This window comes from Protopterus annectens, chromosome 7.part0, assembly GCF_019279795.1.
Source record: "Protopterus annectens isolate FY-2018-M chromosome 7.part0, PAN1.0, whole genome shotgun sequence".
Lineage (NCBI taxonomy): Eukaryota > Metazoa > Chordata > Ceratodontiformes > Protopteridae > Protopterus > Protopterus annectens.
In genome coordinates this window covers 379,814,362-379,838,184 of record NC_056739.1, presented here as the reverse complement: position 1 = coordinate 379,838,184, position 23,823 = coordinate 379,814,362, and the positions used below count along the sequence as shown (strand labels likewise).

Here is a 23,823-nt window from a genome sequence, read left to right as displayed (position 1 = left end):
ACTCAAAGCAAAAGAAACAAACAACTGCTGAGACTGCCTAAAATCCTTAGTCCTGCTTAAATAATAACGAATTGCCTGTGTACATCTAAAGTGTGCAAAATCTTTTCCCCTTTATTTTGGGGGTCTGCATAAAAAGTAGGCAAATGAATAGTTTGGTTTAAAGCCACACTAGAAACCACCTTAGGCATAAAGGAAGGATTAGTGATACCCTATCCTTATGGAAAATCAAAAGGGCTCTACTGCCATAAGGGCCTGCAACTCAGACACCCTTCTTGCAGAAGTAATAGCCAACAGAAAAGCAGTCTTCCATGACAAGTATTTCAATTCAGCAGTAGCAGGCTCAAAAGGTTGTAGAGTAAGTTTTTCCAACACAAAATTGAGATCCCAAGCAGGAGTAGGAGCTCTCATTGGGGTCTTATATTCTTTGCCCCTCTAAGAAACTGCTTGAACAAAGGATGCGAAAACAATGGTGGGTCACAATCATAGTGAGCTGAAATTGCTGCAGCATGAATCTTAATGGAAGAGAAGGACAAACCTTTGTCCAATAACTCAGTAAGATATTGAAGAGCCACACTCAAATTAGGCTCAGAAATCTCCAAATTCCTTGCTGCACTCCAAAATAAAAATCTCTTCCATTTTTCTGCATACACTTTCCTTGTACTAGGTCTTCTAGCTTCCATAATCACATTTAAAACTTGTTGAGGAAGTTGAGACCGCTGTCTTTCAAAACAGAATATGCCATGCTGTTAGATGAAGAGAGAAGCTTGACATTGAGCAGGTGGCCTTCTCTCTGAGACAACAGGTGCGGAATCAAGGGTAAAGGCCATGGAGGCTTCTTTACTAGACTCCTCAGTAATGGGTACCAGTGCTGCCGAGGCCAATCTGGAGCTATTAAAATCATCCTTGGCTTGTCTTGTCTGACTTTTAGAAGCACCTTTGGAAGAAGAGGCAGAGGTGGATACACATGAAGATTTTTCCAACTGAAAGAAAGAGCATCCACTTTCCAAGCTGTGTGATGTAACCTCTTTGTGCAAAACTTTGGCAGCTGGTGGTTTAGTGGAACACATCTATGTCCGGAGTTCCCCAGGACACTGTCAACGTTTGAAATACATGAAGATCCAGTTTCTGGGGATCCATGATTTGTCTGCTTAACACATCTGCTAAGGAGTTCTGTGCTCCTGGCAGAAACCTTGCCTGAAGAGTTAGTTGCAAGCTGAGCGCAGTCTCCCATAAAATCATTGCTTGCCTGCACAATGGGTAAGAATGTGTTCCCCCTTGTTTGTTGATGTACCACATGACAGTTGTGTTGTCTGTTAGAATCAACACCTGCCCTGGAAGAAGTAACTCCTTGAAAGCCATTAATGCAAACTGGACTGCTAACATCTCCTTCATGTTGATATGCAGATGCTGTAGTCTGGCAGGCCACTTGTCTTGTATCCACTTTCCATTTAGATGAGCTCCCAAGCAATGTCCGAGGCATCTGTCGTTAAAATCTGACTCGCCTCTGGCCGGGTCACAGAGAGTCCCTTGTTTAGGTGACATTCCTGAGCCCACCACAAAAATTCTTTTGAAGGCAAGGTATTATTTGAATGACAGTGTCCAAATCCTGGCAGTGCTGTGTCCATACATTTTGAGATACCATTGTAGCTTCCTCATATGCAGTTTGGCATTGGGAAGCACCAGAATACAAGATGCCATGAACCCTAATGCTTGAAGGACTGTCCTTGCAGTCAGCACGGACTGACGAGATAGTTGATGGAAATAAAGTGATAGACTCTTTTGTTTGTCGGCCATCTGGGCTGCTGTATTCAGTCTCACACCCAGAAAGCACATGTCTTGAGAGGGTACTAGACTGGACTTTATTTCGTTCACAGAATACCCTAGGCATCTTAGCACTGCTATAACATATTCCAGATGCTGTAGAAGGTCTTCCTTTTCTTGAGCCAGAATCAGGCAGTCGTCCAAGTAAGGATAGATTTGAATTCCTTGTAGCCTGAAGTAAGCTATCACTGGAGCCAGAACCTTTGTGAATACTCTGGGCAGTAGATTGCAGAGAACTGATAATGAGAATTTCCAGATACTTCCTGCAACTTAGCCTTATAGGCACATGAAGGTAAGCTTCCTTGAGATCTAAAGTTACCATCCAGTGACCTTTGCCCAGCAGAGGTAAAAGTTGTTGTAAGGTCAACATCTTGAACTTGGGAATGTCCAGATAAGTGTTGAGGAGAGATAAATCCAAAATTGGTCTCCACGTGTTCCCCTTCTTTGGTACTAGGAACAGGCGAGAATAAAATCCTAGGCCCCTTTCTGATACAGGGACTGGCTGAATGGCCCCCATCTGGAGTAACTGAGAAATTTGCTTGTGAGCCTCTTTTCTTTGTGGAGGAGGAACGTCTGGCATGCCTTTGAAAGGGGGCAATGTATGGAAATAAAACCTGTAACCGTGGTGAATGATATCCAACACCCATCTGTCTTGAGTAATTAAATCCCAATTGTCTTTGAAAAGAGACAGTCTTCCTCCCAAAGGAGCTGCCAGCTGAAAAGGCAGGTCATTGGGTCTGTTGGACTGACCCCTGCCCTCACCAGAAGTCTGAGCAGGTGAACTCCTGTTCTAGGCCTAAAAGAACCTTGAGCTCTGCCCCTACCACGTCTAGACCTACCCCTAGACTGGGAATCATAAGCAGGATATGTCCACCCCTTAGCAGGCCAATTTCTACTAGGCTGCACCTGCAAAAATCTTTAACAGTTTGCATAGACTTAGCTTTGTCCTCCATTTTCTTTAAAACTGCTTCCACAGGCCAACCAAACAACACATCAGACTGTAAAGGAGCATCCAAAATCCTTGTCTTAACATGCTCAGCTAAATTCTGATCCCTCAACCAGGCATGCAAGAACAGAACTAGTGGCAGCCACCCTCGTGGACCCCTGTACAGCATCAAAACCACATTGCAAAGAATGCTTACCCACTTGTTCAGACACATGAACTAAATCCAACAACTCTTTACACTCAATACCTTCCGCCAAAGCATCCACCTTAGATTTCAATTGTGAAAGGAGATAATTTTGATATTTTAACATGTGAAATTGACAATTCAACGCTCTCATGGCAAGAGTGGAAGAAGTATACACTTTCTTTCCCCACCTATCCAAAGCCCTTGCCTCTTTATCAGTGGGAACAGGATTTTTAACCACAGAGGCCTTAACACCTTTAGGCCCCTGAGAAACAGTTTCTGGGTCCGCCCTAGGACTCTTAAACAAATACTTATGAGCTACCTATCAGGTTTAACAGGAGCAGGAGGCAAAGAGTCAGGGTTCAGGGAAGCCTCTGCAAAACATCTTCCACCACATTCAACACAGGAGGTATAGCTAAGGGCCTATGTTGGGGTAAAATAAGAATTCCTAAGCCTTTTCCTGGAATCAGAATAATCTTGGCCTTCCCATTTAAAGTGTTCTCTCATGGAATGCAGAGTCTCTGAAAATGAGAAATCCTCAGGAGGAGAAGCTGTAGGTGTGGAATCATCCCCATCAGAATCAGAATAAGGTGGAAATTCCTGCAAGTCTCCGCAGAAGACTCTGAAGCCTCTGAATACTGTTCCAAACACTCAAACTCAGGTTCCACCCTAGGCCTCTTATCAGGAGGGGGCATAGAGCCTCTAATCATAGTAATTAAATCTTCTGCCATTTTAAGCATATGTTTCTTAGGCACAGAACCTGAAGTGCTAGGAGAAGCCCCACTGAAGCTGAACTTGGCCTACCTCTCAAAGAAGTTTTGGAAACAGAAGGAGAAGCTCTAACTACCTTGGGAAGAGAGGGAAGAACAGTTACCTGAGAAGCCCCTCAGCCTGGCCTACTTCCTGAGAAGGCACATCCTGTAACAGTAAAGTCTCTGCCTGAGACTCCAAAGAAACTCCTGGCAAAACCTCCGCCTTGAGTTTTCTAAAGAACCGACGCCTGGGACTTGTTCATCCACCACCTTCTCGCTGCTGTTGTTTCTCCCGCCTTTTGGACGAAGCGGCGCCGAAACACTAACCTGGCACAGGTTAAACCTAGCACAAGTCAGGCCCTAAACAAGGTATACACAAGGTATGGTAATCCCTATGAGGTATCTGTTTCCCACAAGAAATACAGTTATTCACTTTTTCTGACATCCGGTTAAATACTGAGGCAAACTCTGATTCGGTCTGAAACTCCGAACTTGAATTTTTCAAACAAAAACTGCACTACAAAAAAAAAAATGGCTTCTGCATCGGAAAAAGCAAAAAAATGAGAGATATGTCGTCATGCATGCGTACCCCCTGGCCATCTGGCGGCGCGGTCTAAATGCTCCTGACGACGTCAGCCATATACTCTGGTATTCGGGCCGACTGGACAGCGGACTACCCAATAGTAAGGACTGCAGCAATGTGGAACGAAGAACATCATGATACCATTTTAACAAAAAGAAAAAGTATTACAGCAAGACAGCAAAAGTAATCAACAGTGCTAAATGCTGCTCTTAAGCTAAGTGACATAAGTCTAAGTGATGGTTTAATGTGTGCTTAATTTGTACTCTGTTGTACTTGTTTTTATTATTTGTAGTACTACTTAGTATCAACATAAATAATTTATTCAGAACACAACATGTAACTTTTTACTGGACATTCTACACATTCCTCAATTTCAGCATTCATCTCCATATAATACATATACAACAGACTCAAATGCAGGTAATAAACAAATGTGGGTTGGATGTCTATTTTAAATGCTCACCAGTTAGCAACCAAAGGATGTTAAAATGAACTAAAGCTATCAGGATGAAATTCTATCCCATAGGATTTCATATTTTCTTTCAAGCAGAAAACTAGTTCAATTGTCTCCACAAACTTCTCAATCACAGGCAGGAACTGTGCATCTAAGTGACACAGTATCACACTGAAGAGCCACGGCTTTTTGCCGAATCATACAAATACATGAAAACACAAGTCAGCTACAATACTTTTCCAGGGGAAAAGAGAGATAACAAACTACCAAGAAGGGTAGTAACCAGCTATAACCTAATGAAAACAACAGGTATGACAGGCGCCAGGCAAGAAAAACTTATAAAACTCACTTCTGGCTTAGTTTACAAAAACATTTTTTTTTTAATTCTGAATATGAACACATTTTAATATCTTTAATCTTCTGCTTCTAAGAAGAGAAGACAAATGATGCATTATACTAAAACTGTTGTTCTGAAAGGTCTGTTCTCTAATTTGAGCTGAAGGTCAGTAGCATTCATGAGGCGGAAAAAAAAACAACTTTCTCAACAGTATGACTATTCTGAGACATCTGGAATCCAGTTACTCATTGCTACTAATCGGTACTTTACTATCAAGTGATGATGAAGTGTGAACCTCTGTGGTTTCCATTAGAAAAAATCAAAGCCACATTCAAACTGAAGCCCAAGTATTCCGTAAATGGCAGAGGAAGAAGAATGACCTCAGTACCAGCATCTTGCATGCCTAGGGGGAAGCATGCTTCATCAGGAATCAGTCTGAAGATACATGTTAAATGTGTGAGGAGGGAAGCAGGACACATTTTATCCCTCTACACCCCTGCATCAAACTGGGAGAAAATGACTGCAGTCAGTTTGTGTAAACATGTATATCAAGGTGACTATAGTCTGATGCCTGACAAGGGGCATGACAGTTCGAATGAGTAGCAGATTTTATATTTAAACGACAAAAGGCCATTCTATAAACATTTAATTTAATAACACTTAGTCATTCAATCCATCAGAACAGCTGCAGTTGCCAGACGACTTCCAAAACACTTCTAACTTGTCTATGTTTTTCAGCGGAAGAAAAATTTATATTATACTGTATTCAGGAAAAGGCGAATCTGTTCTTGTTTACACTGTCAGCACCTTCCACCTCTAAAGGTGCCTGTCTAGTTTTGAGGCAGATGTCGTAACTCAAGATTTTCAATTTGAACTTTTTTTTTTTTTTAATTATGACATGTTTCTATATCCTTCTATATCTTAAACTAGTGTTTGTGTTGCCTGAAGTGGGCTCTAGCAGGACTTTGTTTTCTTCAGCATGAATAAGGCTACGTTGAGGACCTTTTTGTTCTATGGCTGCAGTTTAACACTGGTACCAGCTTAGTCTGATGATGTACGCTGAACCAGAAATCTGTTTCTAGGGAAACATTTGCAATTAGATACTTTACATTATCCCCAGGAATGTCTGCCTACAATCAGGACATATAAATTAATTTATACATAATCATCTATTCCTCAGTATGCTAGCTTTATAATTCTTCTCTGTCTGTTTCTATAGTAAAAGGAATGTGGTGAGAAAGTACAGTTGTGTACACTTACCATAAATGTAGATGTTCGAGTGTATTCACTGTTGCAGTCATTACATTTGGGGTAATCTGCTGGCAGATTGCCCTCAGTCGGCCTGATTAACAAAGTCTTGGGTCCTGCGCCGGTTGCTATCCCTTCGTCCATGACGTCAGGTTGTCAGGGGTATAAAACATGCAGCCAAAGCCATTACATCAGTTTTTCTTGCCCCAGATGTCAGGTGTCCCCCAAATGGGGAGCAAAATAAAATTAAAATACAAAAATATACCTCCAACCAAAAGCAAATACACCAAAAAGGCTTTTAAGCATAGTAAAAGAAAGTAGAGGTATAGTAAAAGAAAAACAGGGGGCTAGAGGGAGGGTAACCATGACTGCAACAATGAATACACTCGAACATCTACATTTATGGTAAGTGTACACAACTGTACCATTTTCTTCGTGTTTCACTGTTGCAGTCATTGCATTTGGGTAGATTCCCAAAGCTATGGTTGGGAGGATGGATTTATACAGCATTAGGACCAGCTATAAGGCCCTGCAAAACAGCGGTGGCAAAGCCAGCTGTAGATCTAGAGAAAATTGGTAAGTGATAATGCTTGGTGAAAGTATGAACTGAACGCCAGGTAGCAGTTTCTAGAATATCCCTGGTAGGAACACCTCTGACAAAGGCTGCATAAGTAGATACAGCCCTGGTGGAATGAGATCTGATCCCCTGGGTGATAGGTTTTCCATGGTGCTTATAGCAGAAATGAATGCCATGGCTTATCCATTTAGAAATGGTTTGTTTTGAAATAGCCTTCCCCTCTGCCCCTGCAGCAAACGTTACCAGCAGTTGTTCAGATTTTCTTCGAAATTTAGTCCTGTCCTAGTAGAATCTAAGTTGTCTGTGCACATCCAATGAATGCAGAATCCACTCCCCCTTGTTCTGTGGATTGGGAAAGAAAGTTGGCAAATGAATGGACTGATTAAGAGCCACACTGGATACCACCTTAGGCGTGAAGGATGGATTGGTCCTGAGTGACACCCTGTCTGCATGAAAGATGATGAAAGGCTCCACTGCCATAAGGGCCTGTAATTCAGATATCCTTCTAGCTGAAGTGATTGCTAAAAGGAAGGCTGTTTTCCAAGAAAGAAATTTTAAGTCTGTAGTAGCAGCTGTCTCGAAAGGAGGTAGAGTGAGTTCCTCCAATACAAAATTAAGGTCACAGGCAGGGGTTGGAGCTCTCCTGGGTAGTCTCAAGTTTTTGCCCCCTCTGAGGTACTGCTTGAGCAAAGGATGAGAGAAGAGGGGAGGTTCTGTGTTGTAATGAGCTGAAATGGCTGAGGCGTGGATTTTAATGGATGAAAAAGACAGGCCCTTGTGAAGCATCTCAGTTAAGTATTGGAAAATCTGAGGTAAATTGGGCGCTGCTGTGCTTATCCCTTGATATTGATTCCAGGCACAGAATATTTTCTATTTGTCAGCATAAGATTTTCTAGTACTGGGTCTTCTCGCCTCAAAGATGACATCCATCACAGGTTTGCTGAGGGATGCTAAGGGTGAATTTAAGTGATTAGCCAAGCTGCAAGTTTCGATGTTGGGAGCTGAGGGTGCAGAATTTGGTTCTCCTGCTGAGACAGTAAGGAAGGTGACTGAGGCAGGTGCATGGAGAAATTTGTGACACACTGCGCAGGAGTGGGTACCAGTGTTGGTGAGGCCAGTCTGGAGCAATCAAAATCATATTTTGTTTGTCCTGTTTGACTTTTAACAGAGCTTTGGAGAGAAGAGGCAGAGGGGGAAAGGCATAGACTGACAGGTTTTTCCAGCTGAAGGACAGAGCATCCACTTTCCAGGCTTTTTGTGAGGAGTTCTTGCGCAAAATTTGTCCAACTGGTAGTTGTGGGGGGAGGCAAATAGATATATGTCTGGGCTCCCCCATTTGCTTGTCAACATGTTGAAAATCCATGGTTCCAGTTTCCATTTGTGTGGGACCATGACATTTCTGCTTAGCTCGTCTGCCAGAATATTCAGTTTTCCTGGCAGGAATTGAGCTTGTAGTTGTACTTGGTAGCTCAAGGCTGTGTTCCACAATGCCAAGGCTAGTCTGCAGCAGGGGTAGGAATGTGTACCCCCCTGCTTGTTTATGTACCACAGAACCGTGGTGTTGTCCGTCTTTACCATTAGTTGTCCTGGATGAATGTAGTCCTTAAAGGCTGTCAGAGCATTCTGTACAGCTAACATTTCTTTTTGATTGACATGTAGGTGCATTTGATTTGGGCTCCATTTGCCCTGAATGTACTTCCCTGCCAGATGAGCCCCCCAATCACAGTCTGATGCATCTGTAGTTAGGGTTTGGGCGGCAGGGTGTGGTGTGAATGGCAGTCCCTTGTTTTGGTGGCAGGCCTCTGCCCACCATAGGAACTCTAGGCGTAGGCAAGGTATGATAGGAATCATTGTTTCCAGGCTTTGACAATGCTGACTCCATAAACTTTTTAAATACCATTGAAGTTTCCTCATATGCAGTCTTGCTTATGGAATTAGAAGGATGCAAGAGGCCATGAACCCCAAGGATTGCAGTATTTGTCTTGCAGATAGCAGGGTTTTTGTGGCCAGATGTTTGAAGTAAGTTACCAAATGAATTTGCTTTTCTGGCATGAGGAAAGCAATCTGAGCAGTTGTATTCAAGCTTGCACCCAGGAATGTAATCTGTTGAGAGGGTGTCAGTCGTGATTTATTTTCGTTTATGGTGTACCCTAGACAAGTTAGAACCCTTTTTACAAACGTCAGATGTTTTATAAGTATGGCCTGGTTTTCTGCCTGAATTAGACAATCATCCAGGTATGGATATATTTGAATATTTCTTTGCCTGCAAAATGCAATTACTGGAGCCAGGCACTTTGTGAATACCCTGTCCGCAGTAGACAAGCCAAAGGGCAGTGCAGAGAACTGATAATGCAAGTAGCCTGCTTCGAAGTGTAGGTATCTTCTACAAGATTCCCTGATTGGGATATGCAGGTAAGCTTCTTCTGAATGTCCAGAAAGTTGTTTAGAGTAGACAGGTCCAGAATTGGACGCCAAGTTTTTTTTCTTTTCTGGGTACCAGGAAAAGGCTGGAATAGAAACCTTGTCCCTTTTCCCCTTCTGGTACCGGTTGAATAGCCCCCATGTTTAAGAGGGAAAGTACTTGTTTCTGAGCCTCTGCCCACTGATTTGGGAGCAGGTCTGGCCACCCGTTTGGAGTTGGCAACATGTGGAAATGAAATCTGTATCCCTGGGACACTATATTTAAAATCCATTTGTCCTGGGTTATGAGTTGCCAGTTTTTTGCATGAAGAGCAATCTTTCCCCCAAAGGTGCAGCTGAAAGGTAAGTGCTTGGTAATATTAAAGGAAAGTCATTGAGACTGTTTACCATAGGGGGGGTGCCTTGTTATTTTCAGATTTGGAAGTGGAAGCATCCCATTGCTTAGTTCTGAGAGTCCCTTGGGATTGAAACCTGGTGCTTTTGGTGTGTCTGGGTTTGGCTTGAATGGATCTGGAAGGAGCTGGAAAGGACCAGTTCTTAGTAGGCCAGTGCCTACTAAATCTTGGAGGTTGCACTTGTAAGAAATCTTTCACAGTTTGCATAGATTTAGCTTTATTTTCCATCTTTTTTAGAACTTCTTCAGCCTTATTGCCAAACACGTGGTCCTGATTTAAAGGAGCATCCAACAATTTTCCTTTAACATGATCAGGCAGAGTTTGCTCCTTAACCATGCATGCCTTCTAAGCACAGACCCAGTAACAGCAGCCCTGCAAGAGGCCTCTAAAGAATCAAAACCACATTGCAAAGTATGTTTTCCAACTTGTTCAGCTGAATACAATAACTCCTATAAATCTTTATTTTCCACACAGTCAGAAATCAACATCATTTTCTGTTTAAGTAGTCCCATGATATGCTGTTGATATTTTAGCATATGAAATTGACAGTTTAAAGCCCTGACTGCCAAGGTTGCCGAAGTATAAACATTTTTACCCCATCTATCTACCGCCCTGGAGTCTCTATCAGGAGGGGTACGATTTTTAGCAGTAGAAGCCTTAATGCCCTTGGGCCCCTGAGAAATGGTTTCTGGGTCCGCAACAGGATTTTTGAAAAGGAACTTGTGGGACTCAGGAACCCTGTAGTATCTGTCAAGTTTACTAGGAGCCGGAGGCAGGGAATCAAGGGCCATACTGGATTCCGAAAACACATCATCAACAATGTCTAGTACAGGAGGTATAGCCAAAGGCCTATGCTGAAGAAAAAGAAGGAAATCCCTAAGCCTCTTTTTGGATTCAGAAAATTCCTGACTTTCCCAGTGGAAATGCTCCCTTAAGGCATGTAAGGTTTCCCCAAAAGAAAACTCCTCAGGGGGGAAGCAGAGGGAATGGAATCCTCTGCATCAGAATCCTCATAAGTAGGTATGGACAAGTCCAGGTTATTGGAAGAGTCCGAAGAAACAGAGTCCTGACCAGAAGATTCATAGTCAAGCTCAGCCCTAGGCCTCTTAGAAAGGGGGGGGGGTTGACTACCCCTGATTAGACTAATTAGATCTTCAGACATTTTAATCATTTGTTTTTTAGGCATAGGATTCTGAACATGTGGCCTGGGCATCGGTTTTTTAGACATAGATCGAGATTTAGGCCTTAGTATTGAAGGTGGAGTCGGTTTAATATGCAAGTCTGTAGGCCTGAATACACCCTCAGAAGCCGGTGCCATGGCTCCAGACTCATCCAAGGTAGAGACATCCGCAGGTTCCATAGGTGAAGCATCTCGCGGCATACTCCAAATGGGTCTCAGTAAAGGCCTGCGAATCAGAATAAGTGGGTATCAGGAGCTGTGAATGCGCCTCACTGAATACTGGTGAACTGGCGAATGGCTTAGGAGAAGCATCGTCGGCAATTTTGGACCTCAACGGCATGTCTCTGTCTTTTTCTTTGAGTTTTTTCGGAATTCTGGTAGTCAGATGGCTAACAGACGTAATTTCTGGATAACTAAACCGAGAACCAAAATATTTAGAGGCAAAAATGTACCGACGATGGATAGTGCACTGATTAAATAAAGCACAAAACCGACAGCAAGGTATGTCACAGTCAGGGCCTAGGCAAGGAATACAGTACAAATGAAAATCTTTGTGAGGTATTTGCTTCCCACGAGTAATGCAATTATTAACTTTTACTGACATCGGTAAGGAGCAAGAAAAAGTTTCCCCAACGGGGTACTTAGCTTTAAGTTGAAGACTTTGGTTCTGAAACTCGAAAATGAAAATTTCAAGATTCGGCCGACCAGCACTTGCGAACTGCTTCTGCTTCGGGCACCGCACGGCAAGAAAGACTGATGTAATGGTGTAGGCTGCATGTTTTATACCCCTGACGTCATGGAAGAAGGGACAGCAACCGACGCAGGACCCAAGACTTTGTTAATCAGGCCGACTGAAGTCAACCTGCCAGCAGATTACCCCAAATGTAATGACTGCAACAGTGAAACACGAAGAACATCTTACATTAGTTATCCCAGGTAGAGCTATGGTCCTCAAGAATCAGATCTGCTTCCTCCATCTCTAATAATCTTTATTTCATTTGTACTTCAGCTTCTTTACTTCAGTGTAATTCATTATTTTTTCATTGACCCTGAGCAAAATACATTTTTGATTGCTCATTGTTCCATGATTTACTTCACTAAATTAAAGCATCGGCCTAGATTTTATTTCTGAGGTTCTCATTTATTTATCCACCCACCAGTTTTCAGTTACTCTGACCACTTAGTTTCCTTTTTCTACTTTTTGGCTTGAACCTAAAGAAAGAACGCCCTTGGCATTATTTAGAAAAACACAGGCAAAGTGTACTAGGCCATATGATGGAGACAGGTGGGAAAAGTTTGGTGCAGGAAATTTGAACCAGAAAATATATCTTGTCATAGTATTCATACTATGAGTTCTGAACCTACTTAGAAAATGAAGGCTTCCCAAGAATGTCATCCAGCCTTGGCAGTTCTGCACGAACAAATGATCCATCAGAAACAAATCATTAGTTACTGATGACCTTATGAAAGAGTGTGATGTCTTGTTGCCACCATATGGCTGGACGCCAAAAGAAGCCAATCTTCAGAAACAGCTTTTGTTGTTAGGTACATGGTGATTCACATTTTAGGAACAAAATGTGTTTGTAAGAAAGTAGAACATTGGTGTACAGAAGACACTGGTCTCAGCAGAAAACTGTGGGTTTCTTTAAAATGACTCTTTGCTGAAGAAATGGAAATACAAATCTCTTACATTTGCCATCCAACAGACAACAGCAGATTCTTGGTGTGATTATGAACATCACGACTGAAAGCCAGCTTGTGTTCTGAACATGGGTAATTTATTTCTAGGCATTCTTCCTAGCTGATGTCCTTGTTAAATATCAAACAAACAGGTTGTTTCTTCAACCCATGAAAATGAGCATGATTTGGATCTTTTCACTAGGTGGGACAACTTGTGATCTAATGTGTAACTTGACTGATTACCCTCATAAAACCATAGTATTCACCATTTTACTGCTCCAAAACAGGCTTTCTAACATGAATCTCCAGTAGTTTCAATCTCTACGGAGTTTAGATCCATAAAGTCAATGACACTGGAGAAATCCTTACATCCTAGGGACTGCCAGAAACCGAGTTTGAGGGCATTGCCAAAGCATGTTGTTCTTATGTACTGTTGCTCCATGGGTTCTTTTGACTTAAGAAGTTTGAAATATGGGACAGAAGATACATTGAAATAAGATCACATGAAGGTAAACTGTGGAAAAGTTGATGGGAGGAAGTTTCTAACAGCTGACAGGTAGTTTAAAGTCACAGACTGAGAAAAGATGAAAAGCTAGTTGTGCCTAGTGGTTGAATGATATGGAACTGACAAAAGGTAGTTTCCCACAACAAGGTTGACTTTCTGTTTACTGAATTGTTGCTTAAAGGAATCAACTGAATACCTATCTGCCCACAGGCTCTTGTTGGTCCAGTGACTGTGACACCAACCACAATGTGCTGGAGGGTTATAGGGTTTGAGTCCCAAATGAGAGCGAATATTATCCTTTCTCTTCTGTGATTCTAACACTGCCAAAGCTGAGGAGATTCTCTGTATTTGTGAATGTGGGTTTGTAATTTGCTTAAGGAAACAGTTTATATAAACTTTTCCAAAATGTGGGCACTATGCAACCTGGTCTGCCTACACAAGAACACATTTTTTCAACATTTTTAATGAGGCTGATCACTTACCTTATTATAAATGTGCTGACACCACTCGTGCCTTCTGCACATTATTTCAGCACCCCCCACCCCGAAAAATGATGTGGGTCGCAGTGTAATGAAAAAAGTTCATGGCTAATATGCTCTCTCAGAATGAAGCAATAGATACTGAAAAAATCCCACCCATCTCTACTTTAAATCCTAGGTCTACACATCTGTTAACATGTTGGGACAGTTCCCATGTTTGAGAAGCACATCTTCATAGCCCTACTGAGGAAGCTGGTTACATTTTCCCTTCTGAAGGAAGCTGTCTGTTAATGCTATATTCCTAAGCATCTAAACACCTGTCCCTCTAATGCCTCTGTATTAGTGAATATTATGAATGTGGCCACATTTTACATAGAAGACATCTCAAAAACATATCTAAACGGGAAACAAGAGTACTTTGTATTATTCTGACGAAGTCCTACTATATACAGACGAAAATGCTGTGGTTAATTATTTTTGTTTCAAGTTTTCAATAAAGATTTGTTGTCTTGTTCATCCAGAGTGGTTGACTAGATTACCCTAATCTAAAATCATAAATAAATAAAATAAATAAAAATAAATAAAATCATAAATAGGTACAACAAAGTACAGTTTTGTACCTACCATAAATGTAGATGTTCGATTGTATACCCTGCTGCAGTCATCACACTTGGGTTATCCTGTCGTCAGGCGGTCCCGCAGTCGGCCTGAATTCCAAAGTCTTGGTCCGGCGTCGGTTGCTGTCACTTCTTCTCTGACGTCAGTGTGCCAGGGGTATATAAGAGGCATTCAACGCCATTTTCTTCAGTTTTTCTTGCCCCAGATGTCAGGTGCCCCCCCAAAAGATGGTCAGTAGATAGTACCAATAATAAAAGCTTAGCACAAACAAAACATCCCTCCAGCTATAAGCAAATACACCACAAAGGTTGTATCAGATTTTAAGGTATTGAAAGATTTTAGTTAGGTCAGAGGGGATGGAGGGTAACCTGGACTGCAGCAGGATATACACTTGAACATCTACATTTACGGTAGGTACAAAACTGTATTATGTTCATCGTGTTACCCTGCTGCAGTCATCACACTTGGGTAGAAACCCAAAGCTAAGGATGGGAAGTGGAGTCAAACAGGGTTAGAGGAGGCTAGAAGGCCCTGCAAAACTGCAGTGGCGAAGCCAGCTCTAGTCAGAGTAAAGTGGTAAGTGATAGTGTTTGGTGAAGGTGTGTACTGAACTCAAAGTTGCAGCTTCCAGAATATCCTTGGTTGGCACCCCCCTGAGGAAGGCTGTAGATGTAGCTGCTGCCCTGGTGGAGTGGGGCCTTATGCTAGCAGGAACTGGTTTTCCATGATGGGTGTAGCAAAAACATATGCAATGTTCTATCCATTTGGAAATGGTCTGTTTTGAGATAGCCTTTCCTTGTGATGCTGTAGCAGAGGATACAAAAAGTTGGTCAGATTTTCTGAAAGCCTTAGTCTTATCCAAGTAGTAACGTAGTTGCCTGTGAATGTCCAAGGAATGCAGGAGTCTTTCTCCTTTGTTCTGTGGATTTGGAAAGAAGGTGGGTAAGTGGATGGTTTGATTTAGAGCCACACTGGATACCACCTTTGGCATAAAGGAGGGGTTAGTTCGTAGAGAAAATCTGTCTTGATGAAACATGAGGAAAGGCTCTACTGCCATTAGTGCCTGTAGCTCTGAGACTCTTCTGGCTGAAGTAATTGCTAGCAGCAGGGCAGTCTTCCATGATATAAACTTTAAGTCAGCTGAGAAAGCTGGCTCAAAAGGTGGCAGTGTAAGTTTTTCCAGAACAAAATTTAGGTCCCACATTGGTGTTAGCGCTCTCCTGGGAGGCCTAATGTTTTTTGCCCCTCTGAGATACTGCCTTAGAAGTGGATGTGAAAATAAGGGAGGATCCGTGTTGTAGTGAGCTGAAATAACTGAGGCATGGATTTTAATAGATGAAAAAGAAAGTCCTTTGTGTAACATCTCAGTTAAATATTGTAGAATCTGAGGCTGAAGGGTATTTTGGCCTTTAGCTTGGTTCCAGGCGCAAAATCTTTTCCATTTGTCTGAGTAGGCTTTCCTGGTGCTGGGCCTCCTGGCCTCCAGAATGACATCCATAACAGCTTGTGAAAGAGGGGCTGGCTGGTTGCTTAGGTGATCTGTCATGCAGCCAAATGTAAGGTTTTGAGCTGTCTGTGTAGAATCTGACTGCCTTGCTGTGTGAGTAGATGAAGAATTTGTGGTAAAATCCATGGTGGGCCCTGGGCCATGTTCCTTAGTAGTGGGTACCAGTGCTGGTATGGCCAGTCCGGGGCAATGAGTATCATTTGAGGTCTCTCCATCCTGACTTTCAGCAGCACCTTTGTGAGAAGGGGCAATGGAGGAAAGGCATATACTGTCAACATTTTCCAACTGAATGAGAGTGCGTCCACTTTCCAGGCTTGATGGTGAAATGTCCTTGTGCAAAATTTTGAAAGCTGATGGTTTTGGAGGTTGGCAAACAGGTCTATGTCTGGGCACCCCCATTTTTGAGTTATCATTGCAAATACTTGTGGATCCAGTTTCCACTCATGGGGATCCATGATGTTTCTGCTTAGGTCGTCTGCCAATGTGTTCTTTTTTCCTGGCAAGAATTGAGCTTGTAATTGAACTTGGTAAGCCAGTGCTGTGTTCCACAAGGTCATTGCTTGCCTGCATAGAGGGTAGAAGTGTGTACCCCCTTGTTTGTTTATGTACCACATTACTGTGGTGTTGTCTGTCCTTATTATAAGCTGTCCTGGATGTAAGAGGTCCTTGAAGGCTGTCAGAGCATTCTGTACAGCTAGCATTTCTTTTTGATTGATGTGCAGATTCCTTTGATCTGCAGTCCATATGCCTTGAATGCACTGTCCTGCCATGTGTGCCCCCCAGGCATAGTCCGATGCATCTGTTGTCATAGTTTGCCTGGCTGGGGGTAAGGTGAAAGGCTGACCCTTGTTGAGGTGACATGCCTGTGACCACCATAGAAACTCCTGTTGAAGGCAGGGAATGAGAGGTATCATTGTTTCCAAGCTGTGGCTGTGTTGAGTCCATACGCTTTTCAGGTACCATTGTAATTTCCTCATATGCAGTTTTGCAAATGGCATTAGTAGTATACAAGATGCCATGAAGCCCAAGGCCTGCAGAATTTTTCTTGCAGGGAGTTGGGTCTTTGTTGCCATTATTTTGAAGTATTGAGTTAGTTGTAGTTGTTTGTCTGGTGTCAGATAAGCCATCTGGGCCATTGTATTCAAGCTGGCACCCAGGAATGTCATATTTTGTGAGGGCACTAGTTTTGATTTCTTTTCGTTTACTGTGTACCCTAGGCAACTTAGAAGGTGTTTTACAAAACTCAGATGTTGTAAGAGAATGTCCTTGCTTTCTGCTTGGATGAGGCAGTCGTCCAGGTATGGGTATATTTGAATTCCTCTTTGTCTGCAGTATGCAATTACTGGTGCCAGGCATTTTGGGAAGACCCTGGGTGCAGTAGATAAGCCAAAGGGCAGTGCAGAGAATTGGTAATGGGTTGAACCTGCAATGAAACGGAGATATCTTCTGCAATTTTGTCTGATAGCGACATCCAACGTTACTAGCCAAGCTTTCTTGCCCAACATGGGAAGAAGCTGCTGTAGTGTTAGCATCTTGAATTTGGGTACTTGCAAGAAGGTGTTTAGAATTGAAAGGTCCAGAATGGGTCTCCAAGCATTGTCCTTTCTGGGGACTAGAAAGAGCCTTGAGTAAAATCCTTGGCCTTGCTCCTGTGTAGGTACCAGTTGAATGGCTCTCATGTCCATGAGAGCTGTAATTTGTTTTTGTGCCTCTGCCTATTGATTTTGTGGCAAGTTTGGCATTCCTTTCATCCTTGGCAAGGTGTGGAAATGGAATATGTATCCTTGTGAGATAATGTCTAGGACCCATTTGTCCTCTGTGACGATGCGCCAGTTGTCTATAAAAAAATGCTAATTTTCCTCCCAAGGGAGCTGCCAAGAGATTTTTGCTTGGCAGTTTGAGGTTTAACTCATTGTGTTTGTCTTCTAGTAGTTTGGGACTTGTCTTCTCCTCCCTTCTGTGTTGCAGTGCCCCATTGGCGAGGTTTGTAAGGGATTTGTGCTTGTCTTCTGCCCCTGGGGCATCTGTATTTACCCCTCTGTGGTCTGTCAGAAGCTGGAAAGGACCAATTTTTGGCCAATTTCTGCTGAAGCGTGGGGGTTGTACCTGTAAGAAATCTTTGACCGTCTGCATAGATTTTGCCTTATCCTCCATTTTCTTTAAAATCTCTTCTGCTTTAACCCCAAATAAGACATCCTGCTGTAAGGGTGCATCTAGTAACTTTGCTTTAACATGATCAGGCAGAATTTGTTCCTTTAACCAAGCATGCCTACGTATAACAGACCCAGTAACAGCTGCTCTACAGGAAGCTTCCAAGGAATCAAATCCACATTGTAAAGTATGTTTGCCCACCTGTTCAGGTGCATGCAACAGATCCTGCATTTCTTTGAATCCAGACTGTTGAGGGTGCGTGCTCATCTTTTGTTTTATTTGAGACATTAGGAACTGCTGGTATTTCAGCATGTGAAATTGACAATTTAGTGCTCTCATAGCTAGAGTAGCTGAGGTGTAAACCTTCTTCCCCCACCTATCTAATGCTCTGGAGTCCCTTTCAGAGGGTACAGGATTTTTGGCCAAAGAAGCTTTAGCCCCTTTGGGACCCTGGGAGATAGTCTCTGGGTCAGCAACAGGGCTTTTGTAAAGGAATTTGTGTGAGTCAGGCACTCTGTAATATCTATCTGGTTTGGCTGGAGCAGGAGACAGAGAATCTGGATTTAGACTAGATTCTAAGTAAACATCATCCACAATGTCTAAAACTGGGGGGATAGCAAGTGGTCTGTGCTCGGGGAGTAAAAGGAACTCTTGGAGCCTTTTCTTTGAGTCGGAGTAGTCCTGACCTCCCAGTGGAAATGTTCCCTCATGGTATGTAAGGTTTCCCTAAAGGAATAGTCTTCAGGGGGAGAAGCTGAGGGAATGGAATCTTCAGCATCAGAATCTTCATATGGGGAAAGGAGTAATCCTGTTCCTCATAGGAGACTGAGGAAATAGACACTTGATCAGAGGAGGCATAATCTTCTTCTTATCTAGGCCTTTTGTCTGGGGGGGGGGGTTGGGAACCCCTGACTAAAGAAATCAAATCTTCAGCCATTTTAAGCATCTGTTTCTTAGGCATGGGGCCTTGAACTGGAGACTGATGTGCAGTCTTTTTTGGTTTTAGAGGAGTCTTAAGCTTAGCATAAGATTTTATGGTGAGAGTAGTCGGTCTGAAGACACCTTCTGTAACCGAAGGAGTTTCCGCAGCACAGGCTTCTCCTTCTGCAATGTTGTCGGTAGGGCCTAAAGAAAATGGCTGCGTCGGCCTAGAACTCTCTGCTTGAGAATCCGAAGAGGTCTGGGGTTCCAATTCTGCGGTCATCAGGGGCTGCCTAGGCGCCTCACTGAAAACCGGAGAACTGGCGACCAGCCCAGCCGAGGCCTCGGAGTCTGGCTTGGATCTAGGCTGCCTGTCTTTATCTTTGCATTTTTTATGCACGCCGGTAGTCGGTTGCTCTGACGGCATAGTGTAATTAAATTTCCTACCGAAGTAGTGTCGTGCGAAATCAAAGCGTCGCTTTATAGTTTGTTTATTGAACCTAGCACAAAACCGACAACAAGTGACGTCGTGGTCTGGGCCTAGGCAAGGTATACAATAAGAATGAAAGTCCTTATGAGGTATTTGCTTCCCACAAGAAATGCAATTGTTAACTTTTTCTGACATCGGACTGAGGCAAGAAAAGGTTCCCCAATGGGGTACTTACTTTGAAGACTTCGGACTGAAATTTGATTCGAAAATCTCAGGTGTCAGCCGACCGGCACTTGCGAATTGCTTCTGCTTCGGGCACCGCGCGGCAAGAAAGACTGGAGAAAATGGCGTTGGATGCCTCTTATATACCCCTGGAGCACTGATGCCAGGGAAGAGCGACAGCAACCGATGCCGGACCAAGACTTTGGAATTCAGGCCGACTGCGGGACCGCCTGACGACAGGATAACCCAAGTGTGATGACTGCAGCAGGGTAACACGATGAGGATACCTGTGTTTCCAAAAGTTAAACATTCCTCTTATGCTGTGCTGATGATGCCATAAGAAGGCAGAAGTATGCATGTCCACAGCTGGAGGGGTTTGGCTTTCTTGGCCTGAAATTGTCCATAGACTTAAAAATAAAAGTAAAAAATTCATGGACATTCAGAATTGCTATTTAGCTGAAACACCTGATATCCTTAAAGGGTTATTTGCATATATCCCATGTTGCCTCCGATACAAGAGGTTTAAGGTAACAATCAGTAGAAACTCTAGCTTTGCTAGATTTTTTTGTGTTTTCTAATCATAAGTGTGACATTTTTTTAGATTTGAGTGGTCAATTCTACCCTTATTCTACTTGTTGGACAGGTTAAGCACTTAATCTCCCAAGCCCCAGCTCACACTACCAGGGGTACCAGAACTTGTCAGAGATTTGGGATGCATGGCTAGGCTAAAACACCCCCACTGATCATTAGCCTTGTACACACCTATGAACCTGTAAATGCTACATGAATTTGTTTTTGACTTTATTAAGGTCAGTGGCTTTTCGTATTCCTTTGGTAGGCTATTTCAATCAGCAGAGGCTACCTTTAAGAGAATGCCTTTTCACTCACTCCTTTACTGAAAGAAGATCTTGTTAGAGAGTTATGTTGTTGTATGTGTTACAATAAAGGGAACAGTTAACTTCTCTATATTTCACTGTTGAGGCTAGTGATGGAAAGTAGCTACAGTGTCATAGCTTAAAAGATAAGCATTTCAGGAGGAGGGGCAATCTGACAGTTACTGGAGACAGAAAGTTTGTTTTAGAGGGTTGCAGTGATGCTACAGGGTCATAGCAAGGAAGCTATATTGCCAGACTTTTGTTTACTGTTGCTTGGTGTTCTAAGTAGAGTTTAGAAAAGTAACTATTACGCAATATTCAATTTCTGGCATTAGCACTTGGATGGCTTTTGCCTTTCTAAATTCTTCTGGAAGTAATCTGAAGTACTTGTTGGCCATTTATAGCTGAGTGAGGACCTGATGAATTGTGTGTTCTGTGTGTATGGAGAATATAAGTTACTGGTCCATAATTATGCCCAGACATCTTTGTTGTTCCTTTACTATTTGCAAATTACCTGCCTTATCTTTTTTTCAAAATACTGTACAGCAAGAATTGCTTTCTATTGAATATTTAATGTGCCTTTTCCCGTTTGTGGCAGAAACAGAACCAGGCAGCAAATAAAAACTCAATAAATAGAAAAACTAACTGTTTGGAAAAGCTTGAGTTTTAATCGTGTAGTCCTTATTCATTGTTAAAAATGTTAACCAGCCTTTAACTATCAATGTATCGTTTATTTTTAATACTTTTAAGAGACTCTAAAATTAAATCATATTTAGAAAAAAAAGAAGTTATGTTCTTACCATAATGTTCCATCTGTGTTGTCCATCTTCATTTCAAAGAAAGGGTATTGGTTCCGATCCTTGGAACCGACTGGCCGCTTTTTTTATAGCTTGAGTTCCTGACTTGAGCTCCTCCCTATAACCACAATGCCCGCTCCCCCAACGTACCTCAGATCAAGTTTGCCAGAAAAGGCATGACACCTAAACATGTTGACACAGAACTCTATAATTAACATCCTCAGGACCTCAACATAAAGAACAGAAACTGCTTTGAACATTCAACCAGGCTTCCCAAAGGCTAGGATAGGAGGATGGGGGGGTGGGGGGTGGGAAGGTTAATGGAAATTAAGATGGACAACACAGGTGGAACGTTATGGTAAGAACATAACTTCTTTATCTGATGTTGCCCTCTTCATGTCATTAACCTGTGGGACAGAGATCCAGCAACTAGGATCCAGGGTGGCCCTCGTGGAAGGACATTCCGTAGAACAGCAGAGCCAAAAGCAGTTCTACTCCTGGATATGATGGTGTAATGTGTGGGGAAGTAGTTGCAGTCCAAATATTGTCAATTGAAACTGTAGACCAAAAAGCCTGAGAAGTAGCCATAGACCTTGTGGTGGTTAGAGAATGTTTTTGGAAGAATAAATACAAGTAATACAGTCTTTCAACCATTTGGCTAGTGAGGGTTTGGTAATAGATCTACCTCTTTTTGTAACTGAAAAAGATACAAACAACTGATCAAATATCCTAATATCCTAAAGGGCTTAGTTCTATGTAAATAAAACCAAAGCTGTCTATGAGCAACAAGCAGATGGAGGGTATATTCACCTTTGTTTTGATAATTGGGAAAAAAGGCTGGAAGATTGATGGACTGATTAATGTTCCCTTCCTTAGCCACCTTCGGTAAAAACGAAGGATTAGTGCACAAGGTAACTCTATCCTTGTGAAAAATTGTTGAAATTTAGAAGAAAGGGCTTGAAGTTCAGACACTCTTCTTGTAGACGTGAAAGCTACTAGATAAGAGTTTTCCAAGAAAGGAATTTCAAATCCACAGCAGCTGCAGGCTCAAAGGGCGGGTGGACTAGAGCTTGCAAAATCATCGTTATATCCCACAGTGGAGCAAGACCTTTCACTGGAGGCCGGACCTGGAAAATGCCCCTAAGAGAAGCTTACAAACCTTAGAAAAAGCAAGGGATAATGAATCAAAGCCAAAATGAAAATCGGACATGGCTGCCGACTGACAGTAGAATAACTAGTTCCATCACCTCAAAGGGAAGCCAAAAAGTCAATTAAAACCACAACTGGTGCTGAAAAAGGATCTACTTGTCATTGTTCAGTACCAAACAAACAATCTCTTCCACTTGCTTTTATAAATCTTGTGTGTCGAAGACTTATGTGAGGAGACCAAAATATCTTGAACAGGGGAAGAAAGCCTGGAAAATCTTGCCATCATCGGAAGTGCAGAAATCATACTGTTAACTTCAGACCCTGTATGTCCAGATGGGGATGCCCTGATGGGTGAGAGGAGCAGATTTGGGACCAGATTCAACCTCATCGGAGGGCAAACCAGACGAGACCAAAGGAAGGTGAACCAGGTTTGTTGAGGACAAAAGGGAGCAACGAAGATTACTTTTCTCTACAACCTGAAAGCTTTCTGTAAGAACTTGGGAATTAGTGGTATAGAAGGAAAGGCATAGAGAACACTGGAGGGCCAGGCATGGACAAGAGTATCCCTGGATGACTGTCCCTGAGAAGGGATCAAGGCAAAGTACCTACTGCATTTGTTGTTGAAAGGGGATGCAAACAGCAGGGGAGACCCCATTTGTGGAAGATCATGTCTGCCATTGACTGATTCAGAGACCACTCATGAAGCATCAGTAATACTTGACTAAGCCAGTCTGCTAATATAATGGACTCCCCCGGAATGTTCATTGCTACCAGAAAGCGATTGGTAGAGATCGCCCACTACCAAACCCTCACTGGTTCTTGACATATGGGGTAGGACCTGGTTCCTCCGTGTTTGTTGATGTACCAAACTACTGACATGTTGTTCGCATTTGAACTGTAATAGTCCCCAGAGGTAGAAAGCTGTCAGGTTCTTGCAATGCTAGAAGAACCACTCTCATCTCCAGTACACTGACATGTAACTTGGTCTCCGGGGACGTCCACATGCCTCAGACTGTTCAGCCCAGATAATGACCCCCCCACCCTAACTGGGAGGCATCTGTGGTTCTTGAGTAATGTCTGCAGAGTGAAGCCACCAAAGCAGAGATTCCTTGCACACACATGTCAGTTTTATGGGAAGACCGAGAGGATTCCAGAGTAGTGACCATTGAACTGCTAACTTTCATTGCAATAGGCTCATTTGGAAACTAGCCATGTGTAGAACAGTTATTGTGGCCTCCACTGAACCTAGTTCCCTGAGAACTAAACGGATGGAGGCTGAGGCATGGTTAGAATTTGTCTGTTATGACTTCTTAGATTCGTTACCCTATCTGTCGTCAGATAAGCACAGGATGTCCTTGTATTCAGATGAGCCCCAATGAAATCTATGACCTGAACCAGATTCAACTGGGATTTCTGCATGTTGACAGTTATTCCTAGAGTTGGGGTCAGTTGTAGTAAGTAGTCTCTGGCTTGAAAGTGTAGATGCCTAGCTGGAGCAGTCAGAAGCCAGCTGTCCAGATATGGAAAAATTTGGTAGCCCTGCAGTCTGAGATACCAAAGTGGGAGTGACCTGAACTGGTAATGAATGGCT

General features: G+C 42.7%; 1 protein-coding gene across 2 annotated transcripts in view; it reads right to left on the bottom strand.

Moving 5' to 3' along the window:
• SLC16A1 (solute carrier family 16 member 1) overlaps positions 1 to 23,823 on the bottom strand; it is a 633,088-nt gene that overhangs the window by 392,513 nt on the left and 216,752 nt on the right. The gene's annotated exons all lie outside the window — the stretch shown is intronic.